Here is a 21817-nt window from a genome sequence, read left to right as displayed (position 1 = left end):
CATAGTGTCATCTCATTGTCATCACAGCATCATTATAGGATCAACACAGCATCATCACAGCATCATCACAGCGTCATCACAGAGTCATCACAGAGTCATCGCAGTGTAATCGCAGTGTCATAACAGCATCATCATAGCGTTATCACATCGTCATCACAGCATCATCGTAGCGCCATAAGAGCATCATCATAGAGTCATCACAGCATCATCACAGCGTCATCGTAGCATCCTCACAGCATCATCACAGCGTCATCACAGCATCATCTCAGTGTCATCAAAGCATCATCACAGAACCATAACAGCATCATCACTGCATCATCACAGCGTAATCACAGCGTAATCATAGCGTCATAACAGCATCGTCATAGTGTCATCACAGCATCATCATAGCGTCATCACAGCATCATCACAGCGTCATCGTAGCATCCTCACAGCGTCATCACAGCATCATCACAGCATCAGCATAGAGTCATCACAGCATCATCACAGCGTCATCACAGCATCATCTCAGTGGAATTGCAGCGTCATCACAGCATCATCACAGTGTCATCAAAGCATCATCACAGAACCATAACAGCATCATCACTGCATCATCACAGCGTAATCACAGCGTAATCATAGCGTCATAACAGCATCGTCATAGTGTCATCACAGCATCATCATAGCGTCATCACAGCATCATTGCAGCATACTAACAGCACAATCAGAGCATCATCACAGCATTATAGCAGCATCATAACAGCGTAATCACAGCCTAATCACAGCATCATTATAGCATCATCACAGCGTCAACACAGCGTCATCACAGCGTTATCACAGTGTCATCAAAGAATCATCATAGTGTCAGCCCAGCATCATCAAAGTGTCATGACAGCGTCACCACAGCGTCAACATAGCGTCATCATAGAATCATCACAGCGTCATCACAGCATCATCACAGTGTCACAAGAGCATCATCACAGCACCATCAGAGAGTCATTGCAGCGTCATCACAGTGTCATCATAGCATCACAAGAGCATCATCTCAGCATCATCAGAGCGTCTTAGCAGCGTCATCACAACGTCATCACAGAGTCCTTACAGCGTCATCACAGTGTAATCGCAGCGTTATCACAGTGTCATCACAGCGTCATCACAGCATCATCACAGTGTGACAACAGCATCATCACAGCGTCATCACAGAGTCATCAAAGAATCATCATAGTGTCATCACAGCATCATCAAAGTGTCATCACAGCGTCATCACAGCGTCAACATAGCGTCATCACAGAATCATCACAGCGTCATCACAGCGTCATCGCAGCATCACAATAGCATCATTAGAGCATCATCACAGCATCATCGCGGCATCATCATAACATCATCACAGCGTCTTCGCAGTGTAATCGCAGCGTCATAACAGCATCATCATACCGTCATCAGAGCATCATCACAGCACCATCACAGCATCATCGTAGCGTCATCAGAGCATCATCACAATGCCATCATAGCATCACCATAGCATCATCACAGCATCATCACAGCCAGGGGAGTTTTAGGTTAGATGTTAGGAAGGACTTCTTTACTGAAAGGGTTGTTAGACACTGGAACAGGCTGCCCAGGGAGGTGGTGGAATCACCATCCCTGGAAGTCTTTAAAAGACATTTAGATGTAGAGCTTAGGGATATGGTTTATGGGGACTGCTAGTGTTAGGTCAGAGGTTAGACTCGATGATCTTGAGGTCTCTTCCAACCTAGAAATTCTGTGATTCTGTGATTCTGTGATCATCGCAGCGTCATCACAGCGTCATCAAAGTGTCATCAAAGCATCATCACAGCGTCGTCACAGCTTCATCGCAGTGTTATAACAGTATCTTCACAGAATCATCATAGCGTCATCACAGCATCATCGTAGCATCCTAATAGCATCATCACAGCGTCATGACAGCATCATCACAGAGTTATCACAGCGTCATCACAGGGTCATCACAGCATCATGACAGTGTCATCACAGCATAATCGTAGTGTCATCACAGCATCATCACGGCTTCATCATAGCGTCATCACAGGGTCATCACAGCATCATCACAGCGTCATCACAGCATCATCGCAGCATCATCACAGCGTCATCACGGCATAATCATAGTGTCATCACAGCGTCATCACAGCGTCACAAGAGCATCATCACAGCATCTTCAAAGCATCATCACAGCGTCATTACAGCATCATAACAGCACGATCTCAGCATCATATCTGCATTATCACAGCATCATCACATCACCATCACAGCGTCATCACAGCATCATTGCAGCATCATTACAGCTTCATCACACTGTCATCACAGCATCATCACAGCTTCATCATAGCGTCATCACAGCGTCATCACAGCGTCAACATAGCGTCATCACAGAATCATCACAGCGTCATCACAGCATCATCACAGTGTCACAAGAGCATTATCACAGCATCATCAGAGAGTCATTGCAGCGTCATCACAGTGTCATCATAGCATCACAAGAGCATCATCTCAGCATCATCAGAGCGTCTTAGCAGCGTCATCACAACGTCATCACAGAGTCCTTACAGCGTCATCACAGTGTAATCGCAGCGTTATCAGTGTCATCACAGCGTCATCACAGCATCATCACAGTGTGACAACAGCATCATCACAGCGTCATCACAGCATCATCACAGAATCATCATAGCGTCATTGCAGTCATTGCAGCGTTATTGCAGCGTAATACCAGCATCATCATAGCGTCATCATAGTGTCATCACAGCATCATAACAGCATAATCATAGCATCATTACAGTGTCATACCAGCGTAGGCACAGAATCATTACAGCGTCATCACACCATCAACACAGCATCATCACAGCCTCATCACAGCGTCATCACAGCATCATCGCAGCGTCGTCACAGCATCATCGCAGCGTTGTCACAGCATCATCACAGCGTCATCAAAGTGTCATCGCAGCGTCATCACAGCATCATCACAGCATAATCATAGTGTCATTACAGCGTCATCAAAGCATCATCACGGCATTATCACGGCATAATAACAGCATCATCACAGCGTAATAACAGCGTCATCACAGCGTCATCGTATCATCATATAGCGTCATCACAGAGTCATCACAGTGTCATCAGAGAGTCATCACAGCATCATCACTGCGTCATCAGAGCCTTATAACAGCATCATCACAGCGTCATCATGCCTTCATCAGGGCATTATCACAGCATCATCACAGCGTCATCACAGCATCATCGTAGTGTCATCACAGCATCATCAAAGCATCATCACAGCGCCATCACAACATCATCGTAGCATCATCACAGCATCATCACAATGCCATCATAGCATCACCATAGCATCATCACAGCATCATGACAGTGTCATCACAGCGTAATCACAGCATCACCACAGCGTCATCCCAGCGTCATCAGAGTGTCCTCACAGAGTCATCACAGTGACATAACAGCATCATCAAAGAGTCATCACAGCATCATCACAGCGTCATCAGAACGTCATCATAGAGTCATCACAGCATCAACGTAGCGTCATCACAGAATCATCACAGCATCATCACAGCATCATGACAGCATCATAACAGCATCATCATGGCATCATCAGAGCGTCATCACAGCTTCTTCAAGTGTCATCGCAGCGTCATAACAGTATCATCACAACATCATCACAGCATCATTACAGCATCTTCACAGCATAATCACAGCGTTATCACTGTGTCATCGTAGTGTCTGTCCTGGTTTCAGTTAGAACAGAATTAATTTTCTTCCGAGTAGCTGGTGGAATTCTGTGTTTTGGCTTAGGATGAGAAGAGTGCTGATAGTACCCCGATGTTTTAATTGTTGCAGAGCAGTGCTTAAACTAAGCCAAAGACATCTCTGCTTCTTGCTCTGTCCTGCCAACAGGCAGGCTGGGGGTGCAGTAAGAGCTGGGAGGGGACAGACCCAGGACAGGTGACCCAAACTAGCCAAAGGGGTATTCCATACCATCTGACGTCATGCTAAACAATAAATAGGAGTGGCCCGGGGTTAGGCTGGGCATCGGTCAGCGGGTGGTGAGCAATTGCATTGTGCATCATTTGTTTCTACATAATATTAGTAGTAGTACTATTATCATCATTGTATTATTATTATTATTTTTATTATTATTGTTATTATTATTTTCCTGTCTTATTAAACTGTCTTTATCTCAACTCACGGACTTCACTTTCCATTTCTCTCCCACGTCCCAGAGAGGGAGGGGGGAGGGTGAGCGAACAACTGTGTGGTGTTTAGCTGCTGGCCAAGTTAAACCACGACAGTGTCATAACAGCATCATCAGAGAATAATCACAGCATCATCAAAGCATCATCACAGCGTCATCACAGCATCATCACAGAGTCATCACAGCATCATTACAGCATCATAACAGCACCATCTCAGCATCATATCTGCATTATCGCAGCATCATCACAACACCATCTAAGAATCATCACAGCGTCATTGCAGCATCATTACAACATCATCATCACACTGTCATCACAGCGTCATCACAGCTTCATCATAACGTCATCACAGTGTCATCACAGTATCATCATAGCGTCATAATAGCATCATAGTAGCATCATAACAGCATCACCACAGCGTCATCTCAGCATCATAGCAGCATCATCACAGTGTCATCACAGCATAATCGTAGTGTCATCACAGCATCATCATGGCTTCATCATAGCGTCATCACAGGGTCATCACAGCATAATCATAGTGTCATCACAGCGTCACAAGAGCATCATCACAGAATCTTCACAGCATCATTACGGCATCATAACAGCACCATCTTAGCATCATATCTGCATTATCACACCATCATCACAGCATCATCACAGCATAATCGTCGTGTCATCACAGCATCATCATGGCTTCATCATAGCGTCATCGCAGGGTCATCACAGCATCATCACAGCGTCATCACAGCATCATTACAGCGTCGTAACAGCATCATCACAGCATCATCATAGCGTCATCATAGCATCATTACAGCATCATAACAGCACCATCTCAGCATCATATCTGCATTATCACAGCATCATCACAACACCATCTAAGTGTCATCACAGCGTCATAACAGCGTCATTACAGCGTCGTCACACCGTCATAACAGCGTCATCACAGCTTCATCATAGCGTCATCACTGTGTCATCACAGTATCATCATAGCATCATAGTAGCGTCATAACAGTGTCATCACAACGTCATCACAGCATCATTAGAGCATCATAACAGTGTCATCACAGCGTCATTACAGCGTCATCGCTGTGCAAAAAGGGCATCATCATAGCGTCATCATGTCATCACAGCATCATAACAGCATCATCACAGCGTCATTGCAGTAATTGCAGCGCTATTGCAGCGTAATACCAACATCATCATAGCGTCATCATAGTGTCATCACAGCGTCATAATAGCATCATCATAGCATCATCACAGCGTAAGCACAGAATCATCACAGCGTCATCACAGCATCATCACAGCCTCATCACAGCGTCATCACAGCGTCATCACAGAGTCATCGCAGTGTAATCGCAGCGTCATAACAGCATCATAGCGTTATCACATCGTCATCACAGCATCATCGTAGCGCCATAAGAGCATCATCATAGCGTCATCACAGCATCATCACAGCGTCATCGTAGCATCCTCACAGCGCCATCACAGCGTCATCACAGCATCATCACAGCATCATCAGAGAGTCATTGCAGCGTCATCACAGCGTCATCATAGCATCACAAGAGCATCATCTCAGCATCATCAGAGCGTCTTAGCAGCGTCATCACAACGTCATCACAGAGTCCTTACAGCGTCATCACAGTGTAATCGCAGCGTTATCACAGTGTCATCACAGCGTCATCACAGAGTCATCAAAGAATCATCATAGTGTCATCACAGCATCATCAAAGTGTCATCACAGCGTCATCACAGCTTCAACATAGCGTCATCACAGAATCATCACAGCGTCATCACAGCGTCATCGCAGCGTCACAATAGCATCATTAGAGCATCATCACAGCATCATCGCGGCATCATCATAACATCATCACAGCGTCTTCGCAGTGTAATCGCAGCGTCATTACAGCATCATCATACCGTCATCAGAGCATCATCACAGCACCATCACAGCATCATCGTAGCGTCATCAGAGCATCATCACAATGCCATCATAGCATCACCATAGCATCATCACAGCATCATCACAGCGTCATCGCAACGTCATCGCAGCGTCATCACAGCATAATTGTAGTGTCATCACAGCATCATCACGGCTTCATCGTAGCCAGGGGAGTTTTAGGTTAGATGTTAGGAAGGACTTCTTTACTGAAAGGGTTGTTAGACACTGGAACATGCTGCCCAGGGAGGTGGTGGAGTCACCATCCCTGGAAGTCTTTAAAAGATGTTTAAATGTAGAGCTTAGGGATATGGTTTATGGGGACTGCTAGTGTTAGGTCAGAGGTTAGACTCGATGATCGTGAGGTCTCTTCCAACCTAGAAATTCTGTGATTCTGTGATCATCGCAGCGTCATCACAGCGTCATCAAAGTGTCATCAAAGCATCATCACAGCGTCGTCACAGCTTCATCGCAGTGTTATAACAGTATCTTCACAGAATCATCATAGCGTCATCAGTATCATATTAGCATCCTAATAGCATCATCACAGCGTCATGACAGCATCATCACAGAGTCATCACAGCGTCATCAGAGGGTGTCCTGGTTTCTGTTAGAATTAATTTTCTTCCTAGTAGCTGGTGGAATGTTGTGTTTTGGCTAGGATGAGAAGAGTGCTGATAACACCCCGATGCTTTAATTGTTGCAGAGCAGTGCTTATACTAAGCCAAGGACATCTCAGCCTTTTGCTCTGCCCTGCCAACGGGCAGGCTGGGGGTGCAGTAAGAGCTGGGACGGACAGACCCGGGACAGGTGACCCAAACTAGCCAAAGGGGTATTCCGTACCATCTGACGTCATGCTAAACAATATATAGGGGTGGCTAGCCGGGGGGAGGGGGCCGGACTGCTCGGGGTTAGGCTGGGCATCGGTCAGCGAGTGGTGAGCAATTGCATTGTGCATCACTTGTTTGTACATATTATTATTACTTTCCTATTATCACCATTGTATCATTATTATTATTATTGTTATTATTATTTTTGTTATTATTATTTTCCTGTCTTATTAAACTGTCTTTATCTCAACTCACGGGCTTCACTTTCCATTTCTCTCCCCCGTCCCAGAGAGGGAGGGGGGAGGGTGAGCGAACGGCTGCGTGGTGTTTAGCTGCCGGCCGGGTTAAACCACGACAGTCTTTTTGGCGCCCAACGTGGGGCACGAAAGGTTGAGATAACGGCAGATCTGACCAGACTGTGTTAAACTAAAATTGGTGTAAGGATTAGACCTGCTTAATAGTCACTTGTCACGATGCTGATTGCTTTAATCTCAACTCTGCTGTGCCTGTTTTCCAAATTGAGTATTATAGTACATTATTTTCCGTATGTGCTCTCTGTAGTGTTGTTTATCCTCTCCGGGCCCTGGTTTCAGATCATTATGGTACTGAGTGTTATAGCAATGGCTTATGAGACGATAAGATATCTGGTCATGACTCTAACTTGGTATTTATACTCAGTAACATCGTGGACTCTGTACTTTGGAAACAGTATCTTGGGAACTATTAGCAATTATACCTATTGTTTTTCTCCATTAGAGAGTCAATCTGTGGAGGGGAAAGGGGAAGATATTTTTTCTTAGTTGATTACTCTCCCTTTCTCCTTCACCACCCCTGTATCCTCCTGGATCACTCTGCCTTCCTCCTTCACCACCCTCTTATCCCCTGAGCTTGTCACAATAGCTCTCCAAGATATTGAATATTCTTGGGATACTCAGACTACCATAGTCTTGTTGTTCTGCCTCCTGAATGCACTTCAGGTTCTGCTTAAAGTTAAACAACTACTTAGGAAGCTCATCCGGAGATCTGCCCGGAGGCAGTATAGTTGTGAGTGGCAGGGAGTATGGGTGGATATGGGCAGGCATCTAGAGCAGTTGGCACCCCCAGTGTGTTGGAAATTCACCCCTGAACAGTGGCAAAATCCTCAAAAACTGGCAGAATGCTTGAAAAAAAGGTGTCATGATTCTGGCAGTTCCAAAGTAACACAAATCATTGTAACATGCTGGGGCCTGGCTCATGCCTATCGAGCTGCCATTGATACTGCTATCAACTTAGTGACAGACCCTGCGGCCACTCCAAGCCCTGTGACAGATCCAACGGCCACTGTGACCCCTACGGTGGACTCTGCAGCCGCTCCAGATCCGGTTCCTGCAGCCGCTCCAGTTCCAGCTCCTGCAGCCGCTCCAGTCCCAGTTCCTGCAGTTGCTCCAGCTCCAGCTCCTGAAGCCGCTCCAGCTCCAGCTCCTGCCGCTACTCCAGTCCCAGCTCCTGCAACTGCTCCAGCTCCAGCTCCTGCAGCCGCTCCAGCTCCAGCTCCTGCAGCCGCTCCAGCTCCAGCTCCTGCAGCCGCTCCAGCTCCAGCTCCTGCCACTACTCCAGTCCCATCTCCTGCAGCCGCTCCAGTTCCAGCTCCTGCAGACGCTCCAGCTCCAGCTCCTGCAGCCGCTCCAGCTCCTGCAGCCACTCCAGCTCCTGTGGCCGTGTCAGAGAAACGAGCTGTAGCAGTGCAAGTTGACCCTGCAGAGGGTATTCCAACCCCTGTAACGGGGTCAGAGAAACGAGCTGTAGCAGTGCAAGTTGACCCTGCAGAGGGTATTCCAACCCCTGTAACGGGGTCAGAGAAACGAGCTGTAGCAGTGCAAGTTGACCCTGCAGAGGGTATTCCAACCTCTGTGGCAGACCCTGTAACAAAGTCAGAGAAACGAGCAGTAGCAGTGCAAGCTGCCCCTGTAGAGAAGGTGAAAAAATGGTATAGAGATTCAGGTCGTTTAGAACGCAGAGAGTCTTCTGCCAATCCAGGTAAGGCTTCTGCCAAAACTAGGTATAGAGATGACGAAGATGACGACGATGCTGAGCCATCAAGGATTCAGGAGGAGGAAGATGAGGATGTCGAAAAATCAACAGTAACTACCCGAAGCCTAAACGAGCGCGAGCTACGAGATGTGCGAAAAGATTTTGGTCGCTGTATAGGTGAGCAGCTTGTCACCTGGCTGCTCCGGTGCTGGGACTCTGGAGCCAATTGTGTGGAATTAGATGGCAGGGAAGCCAAGCGGCTGGGATCCCTTGCTCGAGACACCGGCATTGACAAAGCAATTGCAGATGGAGCACAATCCACCAGCCTCTGGAGGCGTCTCCTCTCAGCTGTGAGGGAAAGGTATCCCTTCAAGGAAGAACTTCTATGTCTACCAGGCAAGTGGACCACTATGGAGAAGGGAATCCAGTACCTGAGGGAATTAGCTGTATGGGAAGTGATTTATGAGGATCCAGACCTCAGACAAACATCCAAAGACCCAGATGAAGTCAAGTGTACACGACCCATGTGGCGGAAGTTTGTACGGAGTGCACCATCATCATATGCCAGCTCATTGGCAATAAGCCTGGAAAGAGGATGAGGAACCCACAGTGGATGAAGTGGCTAAACAACTCCGGCAGTACGAAGAAAGTCTCTCTTCTTCCTTACAGGCCTGTGTCTCAGCTGTGGAGAAACTTTCTGAAGAGTTCCACCAACTTAAAGAGAATCTATCTTCCTCTCCACCTGAACCAACCAGTGTCCTACGACTGAAAGAGAACACCTGGGAGAAAACACTTTCTGAAAAGTTTCACCAACTTGAAGAGAGATTATTCTCCTCTGCACCTGTACAGAGCAGTGTCTCAGCTATCAGGGGTAGGCATTCATCTACACAAGGAAGACGATATGGTGGGTACTCACCCCGTGCCACCCTGTGGTTTTACTTACGAGACCATGGAGAGGACATGAGAAAATGGGATGGAAAATCTACCACAACCCTAGAGGCACGGGTACGTGAGTTGCAAAAGAAAACAATTGGGAAAAAGGGATTCTCTGAAAAGTTTGCTGCTCCAACTTCCAGCAGACAGTCCTTCAAACACAGAAACGAAGAAGATTCTGACCAGGATTAGGGGGGCCCTGCCTCCAGCCAGGGGGAGGAAAGGGACAATCGAGTTTATTGGACTGTGTTGATTCGATGGCCTGGCACATCATGCGCACAGAAGTATAAGGCTTTAGTAGACACCGGTGCACAATGTACTATAATGCCATCGAGCTATAAAGGACCAGAGCCCATCTATATTTGTGGAGTGACAGGGGGATCTCAGCAGTTGACTGTATTGGAGGCTGAAGTGAGTCTGACTGGGAATGAGTGGCAAAAGCACCGCATTGTGACTGGCCCGGATGCTCCATGTATCCTTGGCATAGACTATCTTAGAAGAGGATATTGCAAGGACCCAAAAGGGTTCCGGTGGGCTTTTGGTATAGCTGCCTTAGAGACAGAGGGCATTAAACAATTATCTACCTTGCCTGGTCTCTCAGAGGACCCCTCTGTTGTGGGGTTGCTGAGGGTCGAAGAACAGCAAGTGCCAATCGCTACCACAACTGCGCACCGGCAGCAATATCGCACTAACCGAGACTCCCTGATTCCCATCCATAAGCTAATTCGTCAATTGGAGAGCCAAGGAGTGATCAGCAAGACCCATTCACCTTTCAATAGTCCCATATGGCCAGTGAGAAAGTCTAATGGCGAGTGGAGACTAACAGTGGACTATTGCGGCCTGAACGAAGTCACGCCACCACTGAGTGCTGCAGTGCCGGACATGCTGGAACTTCAGTATGAACTTGAATCGAGGGCAGCCAAGTGGTACGCCACAATTGATATCGCTAATGCATTTTTCTCCATCCCTCTAGCAGCAGAGTGCAGGCCACAATTTGCCTTCACTTGGAGGGGAGTCCAATATACTTGGAATAGGCTGCCCCAGGGGTGGAAACACAGCCCTACCATTTGCCATGGACTGATCCAGTCTGCGCTAGAGCAGGGGGAAGCTCCTGAACACCTGCAGTACATCGATGACATTATTGTGTGGGGTGACACAGCAGAGGAAGTTTTCGAGAAAGGGAAGAAAATAGTCCAAATCCTTCTGAAAGCCGGTTTTGCCATAAACCAAAATAAAGTCAAAGGACCTGCACGAGAGATCCAGTTTTTAGGAATAAAATGGCAAGATGGACGTCGTCAAATCCCAATGGATGTGATCAACAAAATAACAGCTATGTCTCCACCAACTAACAAAAAAGAAACACAGACTTTCCTAGGTGTTGTGGGGTTTTGGAGAATGCACATCCCAAATTACAGTCTGATTGTAAACCCGCTCTACCAAGTAACCCGTAAGAAGAATGAGTTTGAATGGGGCCCTGAACAACGACAAGCCTTTGAAAAAATCAAGCAGGAAATAGTCCATGCAGTAGCTCTTGGGCCAGTTCGAACAGGACCAGATGTAAAGAATGTGCTCTACACTGCAGCCGGGGAGAACGGCCCCACCTGGAGCCTCTGGCAGAAAGAACCTGGGGAAACTCGAGGTCGGCCCCTGGGGTTTTGGAGTCGGGGATACAGAGGATCTGAGGCCCGCTATACTCCAACTGAAAAGGAGATATTGGCAGCATATGAAGGAGTTCGATCTGCTTCGGAGGTGGTCGGTACTGAAGCGCAGCTCCTCCTAGCACCCCGATTGCCAGTACTAGGCTGGATGTTCAAGGGAAGGGTCCCCTCTACGCATCATGCAACTGATGCTACATGGAGCAAGTGGGTTGCACTGATTACTCAGCGGGCTCGAATAGGAAACCCCAGTCGCCCAGGAATATTGGAAGTGATCATGGACTGGCCAGAAGGCAAATACTTTGGGATATCATCAGAGGAGGAGGTGGGTCGTGCTGAAGAAGCCCCACTGTACAACCAGTTGCCAGAGAATGAAAAGAAATATGCCCTGTTCACTGATGGGTCCTGTCGTATTGTGGGGAAGCATCGGAGATGGAAGGCTGCTGTCTGGAGTCCTACGCGACGAGTTGCAGAAGCTGCTGAGGGAGAAGGTGAATCGAGTCAGTTTGCAGAAGTGAAAGCCATTCAGCTGGCTTTAGACATTGCTGAACGAGAAAAATGGCCAGTTCTCTATCTCTACACCGATTCATGGATGGTAGCAAATGCCCTGTGGGGATGGTTACAGCAATGGAAGCAAAACAACTGGCAGCATAGGGGCAAACCCATCTGGGCTGCTGCATTGTGGCAAGATATTGCTGCTCGGGTAGAGAACCTGGCTGTGAAAGTACGCCACGTAGATGCTCATGTGCCCAAGAATCGGGCTACTGAAGAACATCAAAACAACCAGCAGGTGGATCAGGCTGCTAAGATTGAAGTAGCTCAGGTGGACCTGGATTGGCAGCATAAAGGTGAATTATTTATAGCCCGATGGGCCCATGACACCTCAGGCCATCAAGGTAGAGATGCAACATACAGATGGGCTCGTGATCGAGGGGTGGACCTGACCATGGACGCTATAGCACAGGTTATTCATGACTGTGAAACATGTGCTGCAATCAAGCAAGCCAAACGGTCAAAGCCTCTTTGGTATGGAGGACGATGGCTGAAATATAAATATGGAGAGGCCTGGCAGATTGATTACATCACACTCCCTCAAACTCGCAATGGCAAGCGCCACGTACTTACAATGGTGGAAGCAACCACCGGATGGCTGGAAACATATCCTGTGCCTCATGCCACCGCCTGGAACACTATCCTGGGCTTTGAAAAGCAAGTCCTATAGCGACATGGAACCCCAGAAAGAATAGAGTCAGACAATGGGACTCACTTCCGAAACAACCTTATAGACACTTGGGCCAAAGAACATGGTATTGAATGGGTGTATCACATCCCCTATCATGCACCAGCCTCCGGGAAAGTTGAATGATACAATGGCCTGTTAAAGACTACCTTGAAAGCAATGGGCGCTGGGACGTTCAAAAACTGGGATACGCATAAAATGAAGCATCCAAACACTTACAGAAGGGTGGGCCCTCTCGATGCACCTCAACGTGGGATCCACAAGTCCTCACGTGGTTTCATCCAGCACACTTCTCTGTCCCTCCTCGCTAAACTTGCTCAGAGGCAGCTGTTACCAAGGTGTCACAGTGACATCATTCAATTCTGTTTCTGAAGTCATCACCATAGGCCCCTGGCAGCGGCAACACAACACTCTCTGTTGCTAATGCCAATGTCTCAGAAACAAGTAGAGAAGTCCCACTCTCCCCAAGCTGACTTTAATTGGAGTAGTTCCAAAATTATTCTCTGCCCCCCTACATCTGGGGAAAGTGTGTGAGAAATCTTTTCCTTAAGAAAGGTTTACAAGCCAAAAAAAGCTTGCTTCTGATACGTTCCCCTTCCTTTTAGAGCTGTTCACCTTTGATTTCCAAGGAAGAAAAAAGAAGGTGAAATCAACAATTCTCCTCCTCCGAGTTGGGCATATGAAATAAGCCCAATTATTTAGGAAGCCTGAAAAAGGAAACTATACATTTCCTTGTTAAACACCTTGTTGCTTCTGAAAACTTTTCCAGTACTTTGCAGCTGCAGTGCTTTTCGGTGGGTGGGCAGCCAAGCTCCATCACGGCCACTCTCTCCCTCCCCCTCCTCAAAGAGAAAGGGAGAGAAAATACGATGCAAAGGGCTCAAGGGTTGAGACAAGGACAGGGAGATCGCTCAATAAGGATCGTGATGGGCAAAGCAGACTCAGCATAGGGAGACAGTAAGATTTCCTGCCTAACTACTACTACTACCAGGCTAGACAAGTGAGAACCAAAGGAAAGAAACCAAAACCACCTTCCTTCCCCCCATCTGACCTCTTCCAGCTCCTCCCCCCGTGCAGCGCAGGGGAACAGGGGGACTGGACTGGGGGTTGTGCTCAGTCTGTAGCACTTCATCTCCACCACTCCTTCTCGGTCCCTCTCTGCCCCTGCTCCACGTGGGCTCCTCTCCACGGGCTGCAGCTCCAGCCCGGGGCCTGCTCCTGCGGGGGCTCTCCATGGGCCGCAGCCTCCTCCAGGCCACAGCCACCTGCTCCACCGGGGGCTCCTCCACCCATGGGGGGGCTGCAGCGTGGAGATCTGCTCCATGGGGGACCCATGGGCTGCAGGGGGACAGCCTGCTCCACCAGGGGCCTCTCCCTGCACAGCCCGCAGGGGAACTGCTGCTGCCTGCCCGCAGCACCTCCTGCCCTCCTGCGGCGCTCACCTGGGGGGCTGCAGGGCTGCTTCTCTCACGCTTTCACAATCCTCTCTCCCAGCTGCTGTTGCACAGCAGTATTTTCCCCCCTTCCTTAAATCTGCTCCCCCGAAGCCCACCCAGCAGCACTCCCTGCCTCGGCTCTGGCCAGCAGCAGCTCCTTTTTGGAGCCAGCTGGAGCTGGCTCTGCTCTGATGCTGACAAGATGGGGCTGCATTCATTTCCAAACTGGCTGTCATAAAGGCCTTCACCTTTGCATTACATTGAGGCAGCGGTGATCTCAGCCTTATTGTATTGCTCTGCGTAATGTAGCTCCCAAAAGAGATCCCAAGGTCCAGAACAGACACGGAAATAACTGGGGGGTTGTAAGGAAAACAATTGTATTCCATCCTACAGCAACACCAGAGCTGTCTGGAGAGTTTTGTTTCATTTGTTCTGTTCTGTTTTGTTTTCTCAGTAAGGTTTCTTAGAGAGAGAAGATTGAAGTGATCGTATTGCATGCCCATCCAGCCCTCCCCTTTGCTTGTCCAGAGCTTTTACCTTGTCTACCACGATGCATGAACTTGGTCATAGGTGTAATACACAATAAATGTTCGTTCATTGTCTTTTGTAAAAACAAGGAGTTCTGTTTGAGGAACGGGCGTTGTGAAAACTCCCTGCTGAAGTAAGGAGCTGTATAATGCTTAGCTAGACACTATGAAAATTCCTTTGCTTAATGTAACAAAAAAGAGAACCCTCTCCCCTTCTCTCCTTCTGCATCTCAGTAGCCTCTTTTGTTCAAAAAGCACTGCTGCAAAGTTCATGTAACCATCTCCTGATAAGTTGTTAAACTAGTGTATCAACATCTTGCCTTCCTGTCTCACGCTGGGCCAACATGACCAAATAAAGAAAGAAGTTGAACCACAACGCCGAGGAAGACTACGGCCTTCATCTTCACGACCACCAGAGGGACAGAGACGACCCCCTAGCAACAGTGCGCGCAGTCGCAGAACATACCCGGACGTGCTGCGTAATCCTGAAATCACCAAGATATAAAAAGGGACCCTGGGGGGGGGTGAGGTGCGCACCGTTGGCAGAGCCGAGACTCCCCGGCCGCCCAGCGCTGTTTTGCTTGCTGTTGCTTACTCAATAAATTCCTTTCTGTTATTAATGCAATGCTCTCTGAAAATTAATTAAGGGGGCAACTTATAACAAATTTGGTGCCGTGACTCGGATGAAGGCAATCTGATTGAAAGACCTTCGGAGGGGGCGCCCCGCTGATTTCAGCGGCCTTCGCTAGGACTACTTTCATTCAAATCCTTCACCGACGAACCCTAAATTCGTCAGCAAGCAAATAAAGCCGGCAACCCCTAGTAATCTTTGTGCACGAAGACCGAACGAAGACTCAGGAGTGAGTAAGTATAGGCCGGTGATCCGTTCGGTTGGGGTTGGATATCCTGGAGCGTAGCGTTGTGAGACGTCCAATTGCGGACGAAGCGAGTGCGGACCCCTCGGTAGTGCGGTTCCCACATCCCGCGAGGGACTGGGCCACGAAAAGGGGGAAGTGATTTGTGTGTGTGTGTGTGAAGGCGCTCCAGAAGATGGGACAGAAGAAGAGTAAGCCTTCTGGTCCCATGGGCGGGGTAACGTCTGATGTTAGGTTACCCCAGGATTAATGATTAAAAATTGGGAGGATTCCCCTTTTAGGCAGGGAAGGAATAAAGTAAAAATGATACATTATTGTGTTGAAGTTTGAGGTGGTAAACAGATTCAAGGAGACCACCTTTACTGGCCTGTATTTGGGTCCTTTGAAGATTGGGTTTGCCAGGCCCTAAATATTTATGTAAACTCAAAGGAACCTTTTAGTTTGGAAGAAAGTGAATATGCACATTTGTGGATCAGCTCGGAAACTCGAGCCAATTTATATCCTCTAAAAGAAAAAGGAGGGGATGGGAGGCACAAGAAAAAACGAGAATTAGAGACCCCAGCCCCACTGCCTCCCTATATTTCACCACCACCACCTGCAGCCCCTCAGACTCCCGGGCTTCCTAATCTGCAACCCCAGGGAGACTCTGATAGCGACTCTGACTCTAGCGTTCAGGGACCAGTGACTAGGAATATGTGGCTGTCCCCATTAACTCTGGGGACGTCCAAGATTTTAAGAAAGACAGGAGGAGGGTAAGCGAGCTTTAATGGCAACTGGCATAATGTTTCCAGCTGCTGAGGAATAATTCTAACTGGAATAATAACTGTACATTGTATATTGTATATATACAAGCCCGGGCATTTTTGTTAAAGTGTTCTTTTATACCTATGTCAATATGTAAATATGTAAATATAAGAACTGCCATTGAGGTGTATGTCTAAGGGAACAAAATTTGCCCAGGCGTATTATCGGCTCATCAGGTTTAAATGTTCCCAGTGTAATTGTCTACAGGCAATTAATTTACAGTGGTCTGATTTTACTTGTGTATCTATATATTGTGGATTTTGGAGGGATTGGGATTGACTAGTAAAGAGCTTCTAGGAAAACGGTGGAATATTAACCACTGTAGATTACAATAGGAAAAGTTGAAAGCAAAGAAATCCCGAGGAAAAGCCCCCTAGGATGTATACTAACACATTGGAGGGATATAGTGGGATGAGAGGGTACAGAGAGTAAAAGAACCCTTATCAAATATTGTAATCAGTGGTGGCCACTTTATAAACTAGAGGATGGAGCGGAGTGGCCCCTAAATGGAAGTATTAATTATAACACCATATTACGGTCAATGTTGTTTTTGTGGAAAGAAGGAAAACAGGATGAAATGTTGTATATTGAGGTTGTTTCAGCATCTTGGAGGGAAAAGGTACGGAATTAAGTTGGCCCCTGACTGAGCCTTTGATGTTGGCATTAGAAAAGTAAAGGCTAGAGAAAGATAAAGGAAGTGTTAAAAGGTTTGTTGAAAGTGTTAAAGGTATTCGAAGTTGTATGAGCAGGGAAAGGTGATGTAGGCATTATCTAAGTAACAGTCTAGAAGTTTTGGTATATTTGCATATTTGCTGTGGTGTTTGTTCAGTTTCCCAAGCATCGGGGAGGGGGGAACAGCCTGCTCCACCAGGGGCCTCTCCAGCGGCCACAGGGGGGCTTCGGCTCCAGCGCCTGGAGCGCCTCCCCCCCCTCCTTCTGCACTGACTTTGGTGTCTGCGGGGGGGTTTTTCGCTCTCCCAACTGCTGTTGAGCAGCAGCTTTTTGTTTGTTTCTTTGTTTGTTTGTTTGGATTGGCTCTGGGCAGCAGTGGGCCCCTTTAGGGCCAGATGAAATTGTCCCTTATCTACCACGGGGAGGTTTCTGTTTTTTGTTTTTGTTTTTGTTTTTTCACGGGGGCTGCCACTGCAGTTTCCCACCCTCACACCCCTCACACCCCCGAACCTTGCCATCAAACCCAATACACTGGGGCAGCTAAGTCATTACTGACTTGTAAAGTATCAGGGATTAAATTAACAAATGAAACCCTAAATGTGATAGGGGTAGAAGGGACTGGGATAACAGTGCCACTTTTGGGGGATACCAAGCTGAGACTAGGGGATAAAATGATCACTGGGCAATTATTGTATGTATCCAAGGCAGAGGCTAACTTGTTGGGAAGGGATTTGATGATTAAATTGGGCATTCAACTAGTAAATTGTTAGACTAGAATAACAGTGTTATTAATGGAGTGCTCTCTGGCCCTGAGAGCAAACATACATGTATATTCACCTCTGACTGGAAAGACCCTGAAATGGGTGCGGAAGCAACAATATAGGTGGACAATTTTACCTCAGGGCTATACAGGGCCACCTATCTATTTGGGTAAATTCTAAAAAAGATTTTGGAGCAATTACAACCTCCCAAGGAGGTATTAATGTTACAAATATGTGGATCATTTTAAGGAAAATCAATACTCCCTGATGGGAGAGAAATGCTGAATAAAGTGATAATGAGGCAAATATCAACTGTTTTACATCAGAAGAGTCATTGGGAGGTGCAAGCAATGTGTGATGTTGTTCTAAGAAAGCATGTCTATGTAGGAATATATACTTTAGAGAAGCACACATGCAGAGGATGTACTATATGTCAAAAGGTAAATAAAAAGGCCTTCTGTAACCTGTCTAGAGGGGGACGGGAGCCAGGGTTTTGACCTTTCCAAAGTATACAGGTAGACTTTACTGAGTTACTTGTTTGTCGTAATTGACCATGTGACTGAATGGGTGTAAAGCTTTACTGCAAGGGTTAAAGCAGGCCTTAGAGATTGAGTGGGATTTTCACAGCCCCTGGCACCCCTCCTCTTCTGGAAAGGTAGAGCGAATGAATGGTGAAATTAAGAAACAACTAACAAAACTTGTGCTGGAAACTAAGGCTTCTTGGGTAAAATGCTTACCCCTTGCACTGTTAAACATATGGACACAGCCCAGAACTGATGTAGGAATTTCTCCTTTTGAAATGCTATATGGTATACCCTATGACTTGGAATTGCCACTTGATCACCCTCAATTCTAATTAAGACTTGGAAAGAGACTGCTTTAACACCACGATGGGGAAGGCCCCTATGTTGTTTTGCTTACCACAGAAACGGCTGTTCGAACTGCGGAGAAAGGATGGACGCATGCCAGCCGTGTGAAAGGACCAATCCGGGAAGGTAAATGGGAGGCAGCTCCAGGCCCTGACGACTTGAAGCTGACACTAAGACGGACTCGATAAGTATTTTATATTATCTGTGTATCGTGGGAAGGGGAGGAGGCCCTGTTTCAAAGGCTCCCTAGTAGGTTCCCCTGAAGAACACTGCTGCTGCCAAGAAGAACCGATACCTTGTAGTTCGCTGCAACCGAACTGACAAGCGAGGCAGAGAAGTGAAAACGGTGGGGGACTGAGGGGCCGCCAATTTAGATGGGCTCCAACCACCTCCTACGATACATGGGAGTCAGTATCATCATTTTGGTCAGCTATGGGTCTGCGCATCCCCATCAGCCTTTTAAATGGAGCTTGATCAGATGGAAGGATCAATTCGTCATCCAGCAAACAACGACAGCGGGTGCTCCCAGTTTCCGCATCACATTATGTGACCTGGTGTCAGTGCAGCCATGCTTTAACCGATCAGGATTTTATTTCTGCCCAAGTTCTAACCCAGGAAAGGGGTACTGTAATTACCCGAACATGTATTATTGTGCATACTGGGGGTGTGAAACCATTGTTATGGACTGGACACTCGGGGCTGGTCGGAATAAATTCTTACAAGTGGGATATGGGCCGCAAGGTTGTAACCAACAAGCAGGTCCCCGTTACAGGTGGTGAGGGCATGGTATAGGGTATACAGGAACCTTCCATGGAAATAAAGAAATTTGCAAGGTTCTATATATAAATATAACAAACTTGGATGATACTAGCTGGGTACTAGGAAAAATGTGAGGTGTCAGATTTTACAAACACAGAACAGATAGGGGAGGACTCATACTAATAAGAAGGAGGATGCCGATAGGCCCCAGGCAGTAGGACCAAATGAGGTATTGTCAGAAAATGTCCAGGGAATCCAGCCTGCGGAAAATACTACACTTCCAACCCTCGGCAGCCCTACGAGCTCAGGTAAAGCCGAGAATGATAACATAGCTGAGAATAACATATGGGGGGGTCATGAATGCCAGCTACCAATTATTAAACAAAACAAACCCAAATGTAACAAAACACTGTTGATTATGCTTTAGTATAAGGCCTTCATATTATGATGCTATCGGGAATCCTGGGGAGCCCTCCCGCACAAACGAGAACAACCCTCTACAATGCAGTTGGGGAAAAGACATAAGGGTAACACTAACACAAGTCACTGGAGGTGGTAGGTGTGTGTGCACGGTTCCTAGTGGGAAGTGTCACCTACGTAATATCATGGAGAATGGAAAACAATCAGCCGAGTGGTTAATCCCAGCCAACAATGCTAGGTGGGTTTGTTTGTGAGTGGGCATAACTCCTTGTCTATCACTAAAACTCTTTAATGCGTCTCGTGATTTCTGTATACAGGTGATAATTATACCAAGGATTCTATACCACCCTGAGGATTATATGTACACCCAGACACAGTGGAAAGTCATCATCTGGAAAGACGGGAACCATTCATGGCTCTAACTTTGGCCACCCTAATAATCCTGGGAGGAGCTGGAGTGGGGACCAGGGTAGCCTCATTGGTTAAACAAAATCAAGAATTTACTTCCTTATGCATTGCTGTGGACGAGGACCTGACCCAAATTGAACAATCCATCTCGGCCCTGGAAAATCTATCAGGTTGCTTTCAGAGGTAGTGTTACAAAATCATAGGGGATTAGATTTGGTATTTTTTTTACAACAGGACGGGCTGTGTGCAGCCCCGAAAGAGGAATGCTGTGTGTATGCTGATCACACTGGAGAGGTAAGAGATACAATGGCAAGACCCAGGGAAGGGTTGAAAAAAAAAGGAAACGGGAGAATGAAGCCCGACAGAGCTGGTACGAATCTTGGTTTAATTATTCACCTTGGCTTACTACTTTATTATCAACAATAACAGGACCTTTGTTGTTCTTAATAATAGCACTAACTTTTGGACCATGTATTTTTAATAAATTGATTGCGATTGTAAAGGGACATTTAGAAGCGGCACATTTAATGCTCATACATGCCAGATACGAGCCAATAAGTACCAACGAAGGAATCGAGGAAACATTAGTTCTTAGTAGCCAGGCATTGCAGAGCTTCAATGAACAAAATGAGTAACTAAAAGAAAAAGGAGGGATTGTAATACACAATAAATGTTCGTTCATTGTCTTTTGTAAAAACAAGGAGTTCTGTTTGAGGAACGGGCGTTGTGAAAACTCCCTGCTGAAGTAAGGAGCTGTATAATGCTTAGCTAGACACTATGAAAATTCCTTTGCTTAATGTAACAAAAAAGAGAACCCTCTCCCCTTCTCTCCTTCTGCATCTCAGTAGCCTCTTTTGTTCAAAAAGCACTGCTGCAAAGTTCATGTAACCATCTCCTGATAAGTTGTTAAACTAGTGTATCAACATCTTGCCTTCCTGTCTCACGCTGGGCCAACATGACCAAATAAAGAAAGAAGTTGAACCACAACGCCGAGGAAGACTACGGCCTTCATCTTCACGACCACCAGAGGGACAGAGACGACCCCCTAGCAACAGTGCGCGCAGTCGCAGAACATACCCGGACGTGCTGCGTAATCCTGAAATCACCAAGATATAAAAAGAGACCCTGGGGGGGGGGTGAGGTGCGCACCGTTGGCGGAGCCGAGACTCCCCGGCCGCCCAGCGCTGTTTTGCTTGCTGTTGCTTACTCAATAAATTCCTTTCTATTATTAATGCAATGCTCTCTGAAAATTAATTAAGGGGGCAACTTATAACAATAGGCACAGTTGTTTCAAAGACATTCTGCTGCTCGACCTGTTGTGAAAACAGAGAGCTAAGTATTTGGACGAGAACATGCTTCCACCTGCACTATGACCTCCACAACTACATATGGAGCCATATCAGCCAGAAGGAAGTTTCCTTCACAGCTGCTGCTTCTTACACTATCTGGACTCTTACTTTTACTCTTACTT

The 21817-nt window shown here is 46.9% G+C and overlaps 1 long non-coding RNA gene across 1 annotated transcript; it reads left to right on the top strand.

Annotated features, from left to right (window-relative positions):
• The first annotated feature begins 15660 nt into the window (after nucleotides 1-15660).
• On the top strand, nucleotides 15661-21578 carry LOC137859465 (uncharacterized). The gene is made up of 2 exons (XR_011098305.1): nucleotides 15661-18885; nucleotides 20581-21578. It is a non-coding gene; the product is annotated as an uncharacterized lncRNA (long non-coding RNA).
• Nucleotides 21579-21817: the final 239 nt, after the last annotated feature.

The sequence above is a fragment of the Anas acuta genome, chromosome 7 (genome assembly GCF_963932015.1).
Source record: "Anas acuta chromosome 7, bAnaAcu1.1, whole genome shotgun sequence".
Lineage (NCBI taxonomy): Eukaryota > Metazoa > Chordata > Aves > Anseriformes > Anatidae > Anas > Anas acuta.
Note: the sequence above shows the minus strand (reverse complement) of the source record. Positions and strands in the feature narration are given on the sequence as shown.